At 43.9% G+C, this 15806-nt stretch overlaps 1 long non-coding RNA gene across 2 annotated transcripts in view; it reads right to left on the reverse strand.

Annotated features, from left to right (window-relative positions):
• Positions 1 to 10235: 10235 nt before the first annotated feature.
• Positions 10236 to 15806, reverse strand: part of LOC123576568 — a 66979-nt gene continuing 61408 nt past the window's right edge. For both annotated transcript variants that reach the window (XR_006701490.1, XR_006701489.1), the window contains 2 exons: positions 15203 to 15376; positions 10236 to 11032 (listed from right to left, as the gene is read on the reverse strand). This is a non-coding gene — a long non-coding RNA (uncharacterized LOC123576568). The remainder of the gene's footprint in view (positions 11033 to 15202; positions 15377 to 15806) is intronic.

Below are 15806 nucleotides of genomic sequence, written 5' to 3' on the forward strand. Positions count from 1 at the left end.
TCTCTTCATAGAGTAATCAACAATCATTTATTGTATAATGGTTGAACACTTTTTAGGTGTTTTTGCCATCTGCTTTTCACAGGGCTCTGTGCCTCACCCATGAGAGGAGGTGAAAAGAAAACAGGACCAGACATCTGTGGTGGACCTGTGGACACCTTGTCTGTACTCACCTGGCTGCGTCTGTGACAGAGTCTTGACCACATTCCGGCAGCTTTTCACTCAGGTGTCTGTATCTCTCTGGTCTCCTCCTGAGGTTTGGGAGATTCTGAGGCAGACCACGATTGCGCATGCATGGTAGCCCATATTTTAACAGACACTTTCTTCCTTCACCTCTCTTCCTGCTTTGTCTCATCTTCCACACTCTGTCATTTGTGGGTTCTAGGATTCATTTCCCAAATTGACTACCTGAACCCAAGCCTTTGTCTCAGCATCTTCTTTTGGGGAACTCAAACTAAGACAATCATTTACTATGGTCAGCAAATAGTCAGCACATGCACCACCCTCTCCACTCCAGTGCTCTTGACAGACATGCATATTGACCATGGCTTCTTCCCATTGAATCTGGAAAACATCCTAGAATTCTCTGAGCAGTCATTGGGAGCTGACCAGTATCAGCATGTGGGATGAAGTCCACTTCCCATCCCAGCCATAAAGAATAAATGTGAAAAGAGCAGCAGTCAGGAAACACTTTAGGAGTTTAGGAGCAAGAGAGTTAGACTGTGGTGGGCTAGAGAGAGGAGAAAGTATTCACAGTGGTACGACTTAAACAGGACCTTGAAAGATTGCCAGGATCCTGACAGAGCTTCCTGGATGGTGAAGAACAAATAGAATAAATAGGGGAATGTGCCCGGTATGTTTAAAAAGCAGAGGATCTGGGGCGCCTGGGTGGCTCAGTCTGTTAAGCGTCCGACTTCAGCTCAGGTCACGATCTCACGGTCCGGGAGTTCGAGCCCTGCGTCTGGCTCTGGGCTGATACCTCGGAGCCTGGAGCCTGTTTCCGGTTCTGTGTCTCCCTCTCTCTCTGCCCCTCCCCCGTTCATGCTCTGTCTCTCTCTGTCTCAAAAATAAATAAACGTTAAAAAAAATTTTTTTTTAAATAAAAAGCAGAGGATCTGGGCAATAGAGGAGTTCACGTTGGCTCCACCAAATGGATTATGTTGAAGGATCTAGAGAATTGTTTCCTAAAAAACAAGTGCAGGTTTTAGTTACTTGATCCTAGTGATTTTGACCATCACCCAACTTGATTCATCAACCTGTATCAAACTTTGAAACTGCCCCCTCTACAAACTTGAACTCTGAATGTTGTTTTTCTTCTTTTCCTCTCTGTGCTCTCTCTTTCAAAGGTCTTACCTTCTCCTATTTACCCCCATAAGGATAGGTATAAATTAATAAGATGGTTCAGAAATTTCTGTCTATTCCTCATTTCAGTTACCAGATGGGATATTTCCAACTGGCAGTCTTAATAGCTACTCAAAGTCAACATACAACATGCCGAAAGTCAAACTTATCTTTACCCACGAGACACGCTGGCTTGCTGCTTCCCTGGTTCTCTGAAGGGCATCGGAGAACTACTCCCATCTCTCCCTCTAGCAACCATCCTCACAAAACCTGCGAGGGAAGAAAACTAATCTAAATAGAATGCCAGGTAGGCTACTTACCATCACCCCTTGTCCACCCCTGTTGGACTCCAAAGTTTGTGTTCTCATTGTCCTTCACCAAGATCTTTTATTTCCCCCCAAAATAACTCTTGGCATCTGTCTATCCCTGCTATCTCCCTGCTACCACTCCTATCAACGTCAGACCCCATGGGGGAGTCTCTAACACGTCTCCCTCCTGATAACAGCCAAAGGTAGCAGCTGCACACAGCACAGGGAAACTGATGTACAACCTGCCTAATGCATGCCTCTGGCCTCAGAGGAATTTCCAACTCAGCAGAGACTATAGGAGAGAGGTGGTGGGAGGAAGGTGAGAGGAAAGGGTGGGAGGTGGACACGGGGGAGAAGGGAATTGGGTGTGGGCTATGGAGGGAATCTGCTAGTCTCATGGTTTGCCATGGAAACCTTTGGTCTGCTCTGCCCTAGGCTGTTTCTGGGCACTCCTCCTCACCCCTCCCTGCCATCCACACACATACAACATGGGCAACCATGATCGTAGAATGGGACCCTCTTCCCCTAACATCATCCTAAATGCAAAACCAACCAGCCTCGAGAAGCACTTCTAGAGGGTGTTTGTAAATATTTGTTATATTTCTTTTTAACATTACTAGCTAACATAGTCAAGCTCTTTCTTACTAATGGGCCAAAACGCTAAGCACTTTCTAGGCATTAAGTACATTATGTAATCCACACAACAACCACGCTCTGCAAAGAAGCAAGTTAGGCTCACAAAAATCTACCTGGGGTCCCAGGGTTGAGACTGCCAGCTCTAGAGCCCCCTACACTTCACCACTATCTTAAACTGCCAACTTAGGATATCCTTTAAAAAAAAAGGGTTTTGTTACAAAAGTAACATAGTCATACTGTGTGTGTGTCTGTGTGTGTGTGTGTGGTCATTATAAAGTATAGATAAACAAAAGAAGGGGACCCTGGGTGGCTCAGTCGGTTGAATGTCTGACTCTTGATTTGGGCTCAGGTCATGATCCCAGGCTCGTGAGATTGAGCCCTGTATCAGGTTCTGTGCAGAGCGTGAAGCCTGCCTGAGATTCTTTCTCTCTCTCTGTCCCTCCACCGCTCTCCTCTGCTCAGGCACACTCTCTCTAAGATAAATAAATAAATAAATAAATAAATAAATAAATAATAAATATTTAAAAAATGAAAATTTCTACTACCTCACCATCCAGAAATAACTACTCTTAACATGTTGGTAAGTGTGCCCCCATACTTCTCTATGCCTATACACATTATTTTTCTTTAATGAAAATAGAATTGTACAGCACATATAGTTAACTTTTGTTCATAAAACAATGTATCTTGTGTTTCTTTTTTATCATAAATTAGTCTTCTGTGCTACAGGAGGCTGTACAGAGCTGCTATATTCCTTTGAATGGATACCACAACTTATTTAACCAACCTTTATTGTTAGACATTTAGGGTTTTGGTATCATTTGGTTTTTCAGCTTTGCACTCTTGTAAGAAATTCTGTGATGGACATCCGTATGATTGAAGCCTTCCAAGCAGGCTCCTCACAGCTTCCTCCAAATCCCTTGACACTCTGCAGCTGGAAGGAACATGGCCTTGGCATGTAGTGATTCACCTACTTGGAGCACTCCTTCTCACTCTCCACTCTTAGCCTCTCAAGTCTCAGCCAAAATGTATCTTCTTCAGGAAGCCTTCCAAGATTGTCCTGACTGGATTAGGTCCCCTGGTTGTTTGTGCTCATGAACCCTACACAGCTCCTTTGTTGCATTCAACATATTTGTGATTCATTAATTGGTCATGTAATTCTTTGTCTAATGGCGAGCCTCCCTATTAGATGATCAGTTTTGCGAGGGCAGCATCTGTGACTCCATTTTTCACTATGCTACCCCAGAGCACAGCAAGGGCACACAGTAGACATTTAGTGTCTTTGAAAAAATAAATGAATGAATCTTTGTGGACATCCTTAACAATTTTCTTAAATAAAGCCAAAGCATGGCTCAAATACCAGGCACATTTTTATGATTTTTCATACATTGTTCAATTGTCCTCCAGAAAAGAAGTGATTCCTACTCCTGTCATTAGTATGTATGTAGAGTGAAGGACTTCCTTTTTCATGCCTTCAATCAAACCATCACATATTTGTTTAAATGTCTATTTATTTATTTTGAGAGAGAGCACACAAGCAGGGGAGGGGCAGAGAGAGAGGGAGAGGGAGAACCCCAAACAGGCTCCATGCTGTCAGCGCAAAGCCTGATGTGGGACTCGATCCCACAAACCATAAGATCATGACCTGAGCCGAAATCAAGAGTCAAATGGTCAACTTACTGAGGCACCCAGGCACCCCACCATCACTTATTTTCTAAAAGTCAATTGAAAACAACTGGCCAAATTACATCAACATTATTGGAGGAGTCCACCTGCCAAATCAAGTTATGTATAGGCAGGACTGTCAATGACTATTTTACAAAATGTACTCTGAACCCACAGAGTAGATCTTTCTGCCTGTGTATTTATTAAGACTGTATCATATTAGTTCTAACCTCAGACCCTAGGTTTCCTGATTCTTCCAATGATGATGAACATTTGCTGGGGATCTACTGCATCAATACACCATGCTCATGCCCTTCCTGCATTGTCTCATTTAATCCATACACAGCCCTAATGAGATAAATGTCATGACTCTCAATCACAGATGAGTAACTGTGGTACAGAGGGGTTAGGTGACTTGCCTGAGGCCACACAGCTAACCAGTGATGGAGCTGATATTTGAATACACACAGTCTTGATTCTAGAACCTGGACTCTGAACTAAGCATTACACAGCTTCCAGTTTCAACAAATAGCTCTACCTTTTCAGATCCCACTTTCAAGCTGCCTTGAGTTAAAAATAACCTTGGATCCAACACCATTTCAAAATTGTCCTTTTAGAGATAATGTAAGTACCTAGTGTATGTTACACATCTTACATCAACTCACTTTCAGTGTTTTTATTTCAGTGTTATTATTACCATTTTGCAGATGACAGACTGGGGCTCACATAAGTTCTGTAACTTGCCCACACAACTAGGAAGCAGTAGAACCAAAATCCGAATCTACAACTTATAACTCCTTGCCACCTTCCCCAGCTGACTGCCAGCTATTACGTGTTGCTTATTCATTCACCACTTGTTTTTAGCCACGACTTTTAGGAAATAAACTCATTGGCTGGAAAAAGTACTTGAATAAGAGATAGAAGATTCTAGTTCCAGTGTTGCCACTAACTTTGTGATCTCGGGCACAGAGGAATCACGAATTCTAAAGGCCTTTCCACTTCTAAACTCTGCAACCCCACACACTGGGCAGCGGGAAGAACATAAACTGACAGCAGAAATACCTGTTTTCAAAATATGGCCTGCCGCTTTCCAGCTGATGGATCTTGGTCATAATAGTTAAATGTTTTGAGCTTTCTTTTCCTCATCACCAAGATCACATGTTCCTTGCTGTACAAGAATTAGAGCTAGCACGTCAGACAACTCCTGGCACATAGCTGGCATCAATAAAGAAGAGTCACTCTGGTGCCAGCGCTGGTGACTTGACGGTGACTTCCCTCTGTCGCCTGTGGAAGGCTTAGTAGGACTCTACAAACACTCACACCTTTAAACTTTCCTGTGACTATGATACAAACTTTTCAATCTCTCTTCAGGTGACCTTCACTTGTATGGAAAGTCTGAAAATGTACAGTCAGAGTTGCGTAACTGAGAGGCTGGCCTGTAAAGGAAGCGGCTCTTCTCTTCCTCCTTCAATTTTTTTTTTTTTTTCAGCAACCTGAGGCATTCCCCTTGTGGGCGTGTGATCTCCCCAAAGGCAGCAATAGCTCAGGCAGCCACAACCACAGCCTCAGCCTCTGCAAGTGCGCCTCAGAGCACCTGGACTCCTGCAGGCCCCAAGCTCTGAAGCGGTTCCACCTGGTGGCTGCCTGCGAAAAGACTGGCCAAGCTCAGAGGCCTCTGTGGGCCTGCAGGAACTGGCCGTCCTTCCCTGGTACAAAAGTGACTCTGGGGGAACCTCAGTCAAATCCCAATGACCAGGACCCCAAAGACATTAGAAGAACCAACACACTCAGATGACCCTCTGCCTGCTCAAAATGCGCCCTTGGCTATCGTCCAGGTAGGAAAGTGAAGTGTTACCGTGTCAGTGCACAGTCACGTTACAGGGATAGTAGACCATTTCAGAAATTGGACGAGAGCTACAGAAATGGCCTGTCTTCTATCCGGCGGCCCTTAGCCCTGGTCACACATCAATATCGCTGGGAGAGAAAAATGGGCAAAAGGTGTGACCAAATATCATGACAGCTAATTCTTACATCAAGCTCACAATGCGCCAGGCACTTAACAATCTCTAAAACCCCAAAGGGTAGATAACATCATTATCCTCATTTCACACATGAAGAAGGGGGGGGAGGCAAGGGGTTAAATAACTTGCCTAAGTTCACACAGACAATAGCGACAAAGATAGGGTTTGAATCCACATAGCAGCCTGGTTTCAAGCACTAAGCTCTAAACCACTATGTTTCACCAAAGAAAAATTACAAAGGACTGATAAAAATATGGAAAAAAAAAAATTCTTCACCTCACCAGTGACCAAGGAGACAATGTGGTCAAGTGGACATATGATCAAATGCCCCTAGAGTATACAGTGGCTTTATCAGAGAGGTGATTTGTCAGGTCTGTCAGAGTATAAACTGTGAATTCCCCTTGGCCCAGGACCCCACTGCCAGGGACCTATGCTACTAGAATACGCAGAAAGCCCTGTGTACAAGGATGCTCCATCCGGCACTGTCTGTCGTCTCTGTTTGTGACTCAGTAAAGCACCTGGCACTTGCTAGGTGTGCCAGAACTATTTACAAAAATATATGAACAATAAGTATTTATTTTGCTAAATAATGACATGTTTGTCCAAGTACTTCAATATTGCTACTAACAATTCCATACTACAATTCAATAGTACAAGTGTGACCAGGCCCAAGTTCCCCAAAAACTAAAAGAAATGAGAGAGGCTCTTCTCTTCCCAGCTGTTTGTGCTGGGAGGATGGCCACTACCCATTGTGTTATTGTGGCTCCCCTGCTCCCAGACTCCTGACTGGGTTCAGCCAGTGGGAGACATCAGCAGATCAGAAGGAGGAGTGAGGGGCTGAAGTGCTGATTCGCCTCTCCTCCCCTTCTGCGCCCACCCCCCTCAACTCCATGACAAGTTATAGTTTCCTCAGTGGCTGAAATTCCTTGCAGCCCCAGCTAATCTCAGCTATCTCTGAATGGCACCTCTCTTTTATGGCTATGACTCACACTGGTTTGGTGACACCTTTCCTTCCCCTTTAGGTCAGTTTCCGTTGTTGCTAGTCTTCAGTTGCATCACTATCCCCGATGCTTCCACACACCTGCTCCCACCTCTGTAGATACCCTCCACCAAACAGGCTTCAATTGAAGCCTACTATCTTGAGTTTACCATCTTTTTTGCTAGGACCCTAAGTGATCCAACCTCAAATTTTCATCCAGTGCACATTCACTGAGCACCTACTATGCTCTAGAAGTCAATCTGGCACTGGTGTTACCAGCATGAGGAAGTCAGTCCTCCCCTGTTGGTTCAGGGGAGCACTTGTAGCATAGACTTCCCATGAGACCATATAGAACCTCTTCCTCCAAATTTGGTCAGGGATTAGCTCTTTTCTAGGTGAACATGAATTAAGATGGTATACATTCTGGTAAATGAATTCTTGTTCAAGTGTCAGTATCAGATAAATCTGAACCCACTTAAAACATCTATGCCTCTAGAAAGCTGTTAAGAATTTTATCTAATAGGACAAATATAGTGAGTTCAAGGAGGCCATAAGAGAGCTAAGTAGAAGTAAACCTGCTTCTCCTCAAGTGTCCCCATTTCAGAGAAGGTCACCACCAACCACCTCATCCCAAACCCAGAGCCCTAACATTTTTTGCTACAACTCTCTAAACCTCTCTCTGGTTCACCCTCTCATAGCCATCATCATTTATACTGCCTTGGTCCAAGTCCTTACCTTTTCTTGTCTGGTTTGTGATGGGCATGAGGAGTGGATTGTGTCCTCTCTGAATTCCCAGCCTAGCACTGTGTCTGGCATATGGTGGTCCCTTCATAAGACTGAATGCTACTCACAAGTCTATCACAATAGCCTCCTACCCTTCCTCTCCCACCCATCTATCCTCCCTCATACCCCATGAAATCTTTCTAAATCAGAGATATTATGTTATTACTTAAAGTCCTTCAGTGGTCCATCATGGCTCAGCTAGGGGTCGCCAAACTTTCTCTGTAAAGAAAGAGCAGATACATTTTTTTTTAATGTTTTATTTGTTTTTTGTTTTTTTTTTTTTTGTTTTTTTTTTGTTTTTTTTTTGAGAGAGAGACAGAGAAAGAGCATAAGTGGGGTAGGGGCAGAGAGAGAGGGGGACAGATGATCCATAACGGGCTCTGCGCTGACAGGTTGATGGCAGTGAGCCCAATGCGGGGCTCGAACTCATGAACTGCGAGATCATGACCTGAGCTGAAGTCAGATGCTCAACTGACTGAGCCACCCAGGTGCCCCAGAGAGAGCACGTATTTTAGGTTTGGCGGGCCATGTAGTCTGTTGCAACTCAACTCTGCTGTTGTAGTGTGAAAGCAGCCTTATATGACACATAATGAATGAGCTTGGTTGAAGTCTAATAAAACTTGGTTTACAAAAACAAAGGGCAGACTAGATTTAGCCCATGGGCCACAATTGCCAATCCTGTTCCAAGCATGTCCAAGCTGTCCGGCCTGGCCTACGGGCGGCTTGTGACCTGGCTTCCATTTAGCTTTATCTCCTGTCACTCCCACTTCCCACTTTACTCTCCATTTTCTTACAATCCTTCAAATGTGCTCTGTGCTTTCAAGTATCTGTGACTTTGCACTTGCTGTTCTCCCTTTCTAGAACCCCCTTCTGCCATCCATGTGCCTCCAAAACATGTCTTTGAAAACTCCTTGCATTAACATCTTCCCTGTGCCCCCTTCCCACCCCTGCCCAGAGAGTAAACTTTCCCTCCTTTTATTGCCTTTTGGTTTCTCCCCACTTCCACAATTGCATCTAATCTTCTATCCTGGCATTACTTGTTGACAGGTCCATGCCCAGTTGTGAAAGGGGATGATGACTGGTGCAGAGATGCTTAAGAAATGTTAAGTTGAATTGAGACCAAGGTACCTTTAGGTACAGTGATTCCAGGTTTTCCAGATTCAACTCCATTTTTTTGCTTGTGGCCCCAACATAATTATTAATTAGTGCCCCTTTCCATGCTTATAAGTGATCCATGTTTACGACATATATGGTTGTGCCGCCTTTCAGTATCCTCTGAATCACAATGCATCTCCCTAGACTGCCTGCTCAGCCTGTCTGTGGGGCCGACAATAGAAGGGCTCAGGTCTCCTTGCCAGTGTTGGCCAGCAGAGCAACATCCATGGCTTCCGCAGGCCCAGGTCGGCACAGCTGTGGGTCCAGGCCGAAGAGTGTGCCAATGCACGGTCCAATGCCTGTGTACACGCAGCCCAGGGGGCTAGAGCCAGTCAAGGCATCCAGCATCGTAATGCTTTCAAGGAGGGCACAACCCCATGGTGGCCAGGTATCTCTGCCTTACCTATGACCCAGAACAACCCTAACCAAAGCCAGAACAGTGCAGAGAAAGTAATAGGACTTCATGCTCAGTGCAGGAAATGCTGCAAATCCAGTCCCACCAAGGGCAGGCCATTTATGGTGCCTCTATGTGCAAAGTGGGGATACTTTAGTGACCATCCCTCATCAAGGGTTAGAGGAGTGGCTCCTGGACAAGGTGCCCAGAAAAGAGAAAGAGAAATGCTGAATGACCATTTCCCCTCCACGTCTATTCCACTTGTTTGACAAGCAATCTGGTTACCCTAGCCTCTTTCCTGACCTTCCTCACTCTTCCCCCACACCTCAGACACTTCCATCTCTGTCCCCTGGGCCCCTCACAAGAATATGAAATGGCCACCTAGATGTGGGGCTGCATAAGGAGTCTCTGGTTCTCTGAAAGCCATCTCAAATCCAGAAGCACCAGCAGCTCAGAAATCAGAGCAAAAGGCAGCTGAATGCATTTACCAAAATTGTGTCCCTCTGCATGTGAATCTTGAGGACTTCTCTATACAACCGTCTCCCCAAAGCTACCCTCCTAAAAGGTCAGCCTTATTATTTCCAAGAAAATTGAGCTCCTTCTCAACCCCACGGTTCTAACTCGTGACCTTGAATCTATGCTCCTGACTTTCTGTTTAATAAATCATTTGAGTAGCTTTTGAATGATTCCTACCCCAAGCCCAGCGACATTCAGTTTTTCCAAAGGGATGTGCCTCCCACATTGTGTCAGGCAATGCCCTGCTTTAAAAAATATATGCCAATAAGCAAAAATGCAAACTTTGAAAACAAAGGGATCACCAGCAGACACTCAGAAGGATTCTTTGCATTTTGAGCAGAGTTTGTTTACAAATTGAAAGTGCTCCTAAATTTGTTTGTAACTTCCTGAAGCAGAGACTTCAGGATCCCTCTCAAATAAAGACAGACCCTCTCTCAAACTATAACAGAAGGAAAACAGGAATCAATTTATTCCAAACTTCTTAGAAACACTTTTTTGCTCCCCATCTCGACTTACATTACATAGAACACAGGTGTATGCTTGATAGATAACAAAAAAAAAATTTAAATAAAATAAAATTCAGCACCAAAAAACATGACCAATTTGGTGGCAAAAGTTGTGAATTCTGAGACTCTTCAGCAAATTGGTGATTTACTGCCCACCATGCACAAGATACTCCATAGGCTTAGAATAGGGGTCACAGCTGAACAAAGAATGCTCCCTGATCTCAATTATCCATTTGGAGGATAAATAAAAGAGAATACAAATAATTTACATAAGACATAAAATGAGCTATGAGATTTTGAACAATTTATGTAACCTTACTAAGGCGGCTTACTCAGCAATACAAATAAAAGTTCATATTTCATAGGAGCTCCATGAGAGTTAAATGAGATAATGTGGGTCAAGAGTGTATACAGTGCTGGGGAGCAGAATAGACCACCGTCAGGTGTTAGCTTAGCTATATTGCTCCTATAGTTATCATCATCATCTACATGTGACTTACATGGTCATTTCAGAAAGTAAAAAGAAGAGGTTCTTCAGTTAGGAGAATTAAAGGAAGGCTGAGTGGAGGAAGTGGAACGTGAGAGTGTCTCTAGGGAGAGGAGATAGGGTTGGGGAGGAGGAGTCCATGATAAGGGGGTATGTGAGCTGCAGCAGGGGGAAAGCCAGGTTCAGCAGGAGTGTAGGCCAGGATCTAGTGGCTGTGGACAGGTCTGGCTGGCATGAAGAACACCTAAAAGAGAGAAGCAGGACAGAGGTTGAGAACAAATTTTGAAGGAAGTTTACCTTTCCACCTGAGATATTTGACTGTTACCCTGTAGGGCATTCTGAGGAAAGAAGCAATATTATGAGTTCTATCTGAGATATGTTTTTCTGGTAGGAGTGGACCAAATAGATAACAGCAGAAAGACTAATCACAAGGCTATTTTAATAGCGTGGGCAAGAGATAAAGAGGGCCTAACAAAACTCAGAGACTATAGAACACAAATGAAGGAGACATTATGGAGTAAGATCAGCAGACCTAATTTAAGAGAGAAAGTCAGACAGAGTCATCTTTTAGTAATTCATAGATTTTGAACATGGGTACAGATGTCATTAAAAAAGTTAGGGGACACAGGAAGAGAAATCAGTTCATTAGGGTCCAGGTGAGAAGACATTTGTAACTATAGTGCCTGACTTGAAGCCTTCTACTGGCAAGAAGGCCTTGCATGGAAATTACTCTGTTTCTTCATCTGTGAAATAGGGATATCTGAGTATATTCCATAACTTCACACAAATAGCTTTACTAATTTCTAAGTCTGGGCTTCTCAGAGGCTGGAGTCTCTCTAGTCATGATTCACTATAGTTTGGGAAATAAATGAATCACCCCCTGTGAGCCTATTTATATCTCTTACTAGTTAGCCAGGAAGCCTTATACAGACTGGCAAAGTCAACTATGGCCCCAACATTCTAAAAGCATCAACTTGGGAACCAGAAGGTGGGTTTCAATTCTTTGTTAAATGTCAGTTCCTTTGGCATATAAAATTCCAATAGCAGTTATTGAAACCCTATAATGTCTTGGCAACTTGGATGAAAATTATGATACTGTATCTATCAGGGCCAGTCAGAAAAACAAACCATGCTAGGTATTTTAACAGAGAGAATATAATATAGGGGTTTGGTTAAATATGTGTTGGAGGACTGGAAAAGCAAAATGAAAACACTGAACTAACACCAAGGTAATAACTGCAGGCAATTGCCACCAGCACTAAGGAGAATGAAGAGAGAAGATTGGAGTGATCAGAACCTACAAGCTTAGAGAAAGATCCCATGGGGCTGGGCTCAGACCTCCATGAAGGGAATACCACCCAGCTAGTGCTGCTCTCTGAGGAGTATACTGAGGCTGGCTCTAGAAGTGCTTGAAGAAGCTGAACCAGAACCAACTGTCACTGCTGGGTGAAGGGGAGATGCCAGCATGAGCAGCCAAATAGGAACAAGTCTCCTCTCCTGCTCCTCCCCTCTTCCCATTATCGGAAGAACCTAACAGGAAGCCAGCTAACAAAGGGGAAATACAGTTTGCAGAGTCCCATTGTCACAGGGACTTGGAGCTGAGAACCAATAGTTGAATAATTACACAAAGACTTTTATATAGCATGTTATTTGATAAATATCAGATCACTGTATTTTTCTGGACAAGCAACTACAAAATATAGAAACTGATTCAAATAATAAAGCACATACTAGAAATAGTAAGCTATTCTCCTGCAAGCCTCAAAGAAAAGAAACAAGTTTTTGTTTTGTTTTGTTTTTTGGAGTTTTTTTTGGAATGAAAATTCTTGTCCTAGTGGAATTAGTTATACATAGAGATTGAGGTGGATAGACCCTGAGCTTGCCCCCTCCTCTGGTTTATACCCTGAATAATCCCATCTCCTGAGTGTAAGCAAGACCTGGGAATCACTTTTAGCTAATAGAGTAGGTAAGGGTGAAGAGATGTCACTCCTTTAATTACGTTATGCTATGTGGATTCCATCCTAGCCAGTCACAGTGAGAAAGATTCTCCTGCCAGCCTTCAAGATGCAAACATCCTGGGGCGCCTGGGTGGCGCAGTCGGTTAAGCGTCCGACTTCAGCCAGGTCATGATCTCGCGGTCCATGAGTTCGAGCCCCGCATCGGGCTCTGGGCTGATGGCTCAGAGCCTGGAGCCTGTTTCCGATTCTGTGTCTCCCTCTCTCTCTGCCCCTCCCCCGTTCATGCTCTGTCTCTCTCTGTCCCAAAAATAAATAAACGTTGAAAAAAAAAATTTAATAATAAAAAAAAAAAAAGATGCAAACATCCATGTTGTAAATTGCTGGTGGCTTCTAGGACCTAAGGGTAGCTTCCAGCCAACAGCCAGTAAGAAAGAAGCAGGGACCACATCAGTCAACCACAAGGAAATGAATTCTTAACAAAACCTCAATGAGCTTGGAAACAGATCATCCCTCAGAGCCCCCAGGTGAGACTGCAGCCCAGGTCAACGCTTGATTGCAGCCCTTCTGAGACCTTGAACAGAGGACTCACTTAAGCTGTGCCCTGACTCCTGATGCAGGGAAACTGCGTTAGTGAATTAAACTGTGTTAATAAGTGTGTGTTGTTTTAAGCCACTCGATTTGTGGTAATTTGTTACATGGCAATACAAAACTAATAAAGAGATGATCCTTATTTCTCTATATCCCAACCATATTCAACATTGACCTAATGTTTATTGAGCATTTAACATGGGCTAGGTGTTTTTAGTCTTCAAGAAGCCAGTTTAGTAGAGAAAGCAGGCAAGTAATCAGGCCTTTGGAGCCTGGCGATGTGGTCATGACGTACGTGTGCCTGAGGGGCCTCAGAGCCTGGAAGAGGGCAGGCTGACAAGAACAGGGGTCTGGGGAACCTTCAAAGGAGGAAGTCTTCATTAAAGGAAGATTAATTACTTAATTAGGAAAGGGGGCTTGAGGCAGAAGTCCAAAAAATCAAATAATTCTGGATTGCTGATCAATTTTCTCCAACTTCATACATGTAACAGAAATCAGAAATGGTTCTTCCGTAAATTGTTTTGCTTCCATTGGATTTACACTCATATTCCAGCATTCAATTGAAAATCCAGAATCCAGAAGAGGCAAAAAAAAAAAAAAAAAATGTGCTTGAACTTAAATATGTCTCTTGATAGAGATTAGATTAGCAATTGTTTGTCTTAATAAACCGGCACTTCCTCTTGAAACTGTGCCCAAAACAACCTTAAAAAGCTCCGATTTCACGAAACGTGTCACTTCCTCTCCACTCACGGCCCCCTTTTTCCTTCCTTCCCCTGGGTCTCACTTTTTTTTTTTTTTTAACATCATGCTTTCGCGTTTGAAATAATACCCCTCTTTGGCAGGCTGATATGCTATAACTCCCATTTTTCTGGGGAGGGTTTTGATCTCAGCCAAGGTCACAAAAACAACAGAGCTAAGATTCAATTCCTCACCCCAGGAGCTCTAGAAGGGCTCCATGGCAGCTTTCTTGTCATGGTCTGCACTTGGACCAGCCTCCCACCCACACCAGGACCTCTAGAGCACCTCCCTGCCTTGCCATAACTTCACCAAGCCAGTTCTTCGGGATTCACACAAGTGACTGGCTCAGCCACACTGCTCACTTTCATGATAGTCAGGGAAACTTTGGGGCAGAATGGAGACAGTGGGGACAAACCCCTCCCAGCTCACTCTGGACCTGATTACATGGCACAAAGAAGTAGAGGATGGAGCAAATGAAAGAACAGAGGGAAAGGAAAAGTGACCATGGTTGCTTCCAACCACACCTGGGGAACCAGTTGAGGGATCTCTTGAATGTTTGGGCAAGGATGTAAGTCCCTGTTGTCACTCCTATTTCGCGTCAAGTTCTCAAACATCTGCTGGTAAACCTCTTACCCATCTCAAGTCATCATGGAAGCTGCTAGGGAGGAACCCTGTCTTCTGGGAGTTCTCCAAAGTGCCATGTACTCCTCCTCCCACTAGGGCAGTATAATTAGCAACGTAAAAGCGCTGCGGGGCTACCATCTCCTTTAAGGTGGGCTATTAACTTTTCAGAGAGCATGAAGAGCTACTACTCTATTTTAAATAAAGCTAATGCCAAGGGACCCACATTCAAAGTTCTAAAACAGCAGCTACTCACCCACCACCACCCGCAGATCAAACAATTGAGTTTTTGGTTGTTTTTTTTTTCCAGCTTGGCCTATTATTTATTTAGAATCAGAACTGATTTCTATCTGGATGATGCAGTCATTCAAGCTGACATCTCAAAAAAGCTGACATCTCAAAAAATATACCAGGGAGGTCCTGCAACAGTGCCCTCAGTAACTGTGAACAGACTTCTCCCAAGTACAAGAGGGCTCATGCATGGCCCGGAATCACCTGCTTCTCCGTACCTTGCCAGGACCATGCTCCGGTCAGAAACGTCTCAGCTGGAGGTCTCAGAGATGGGAGCCCAGGAGGCAAGGACTCATTTCTTTTGAAGCCCTGGCCTTGGATTGGTAGCCACTGGCAGCTACTTTGAAGCGAAAATTGTGACTTAATACTTGGTCCAGTCTTCCTTTTCATTTCTGGAATGGAAATTGTGGGGAGGGAATCGGGATGGGAAATGGATGAGTAGAGGAAAAATAAAAATAGAGCCTCTCTTTTAAAAAATACAATTAACTTAAAAATTAAAAATTAGATTAAAAAAAAAACAGGCAGTAGGAGAAAAGTTTCCTTAAAGAACATCTTTGCTGTATGTCAATTAGTGAGCCTGTTCTCGCGGTAGGTTTCCTCTGCCGCCTCAGAGCCAAATCTTCAGCCTCCCACACAGATCTGTGAAACCAATTGTCTTCCCCAAACATGTGGTAACCACAGAGAAGTGAAATTAATAAAACTGCTCCAAAAGATGATTTCTAAAGATGACATTCCTACTCTAGTTTTAGGCTTTCTTTCCTGCAGCCAAGTAGGGGCCTGAAGGGGGAGTAGGAGTGGTTTGGTAGGGATCTGGGGCCTTTT

The sequence above is a fragment of the Leopardus geoffroyi genome, chromosome D2 (genome assembly GCF_018350155.1).
Source record: "Leopardus geoffroyi isolate Oge1 chromosome D2, O.geoffroyi_Oge1_pat1.0, whole genome shotgun sequence".
NCBI lineage: Eukaryota > Metazoa > Chordata > Mammalia > Carnivora > Felidae > Leopardus > Leopardus geoffroyi.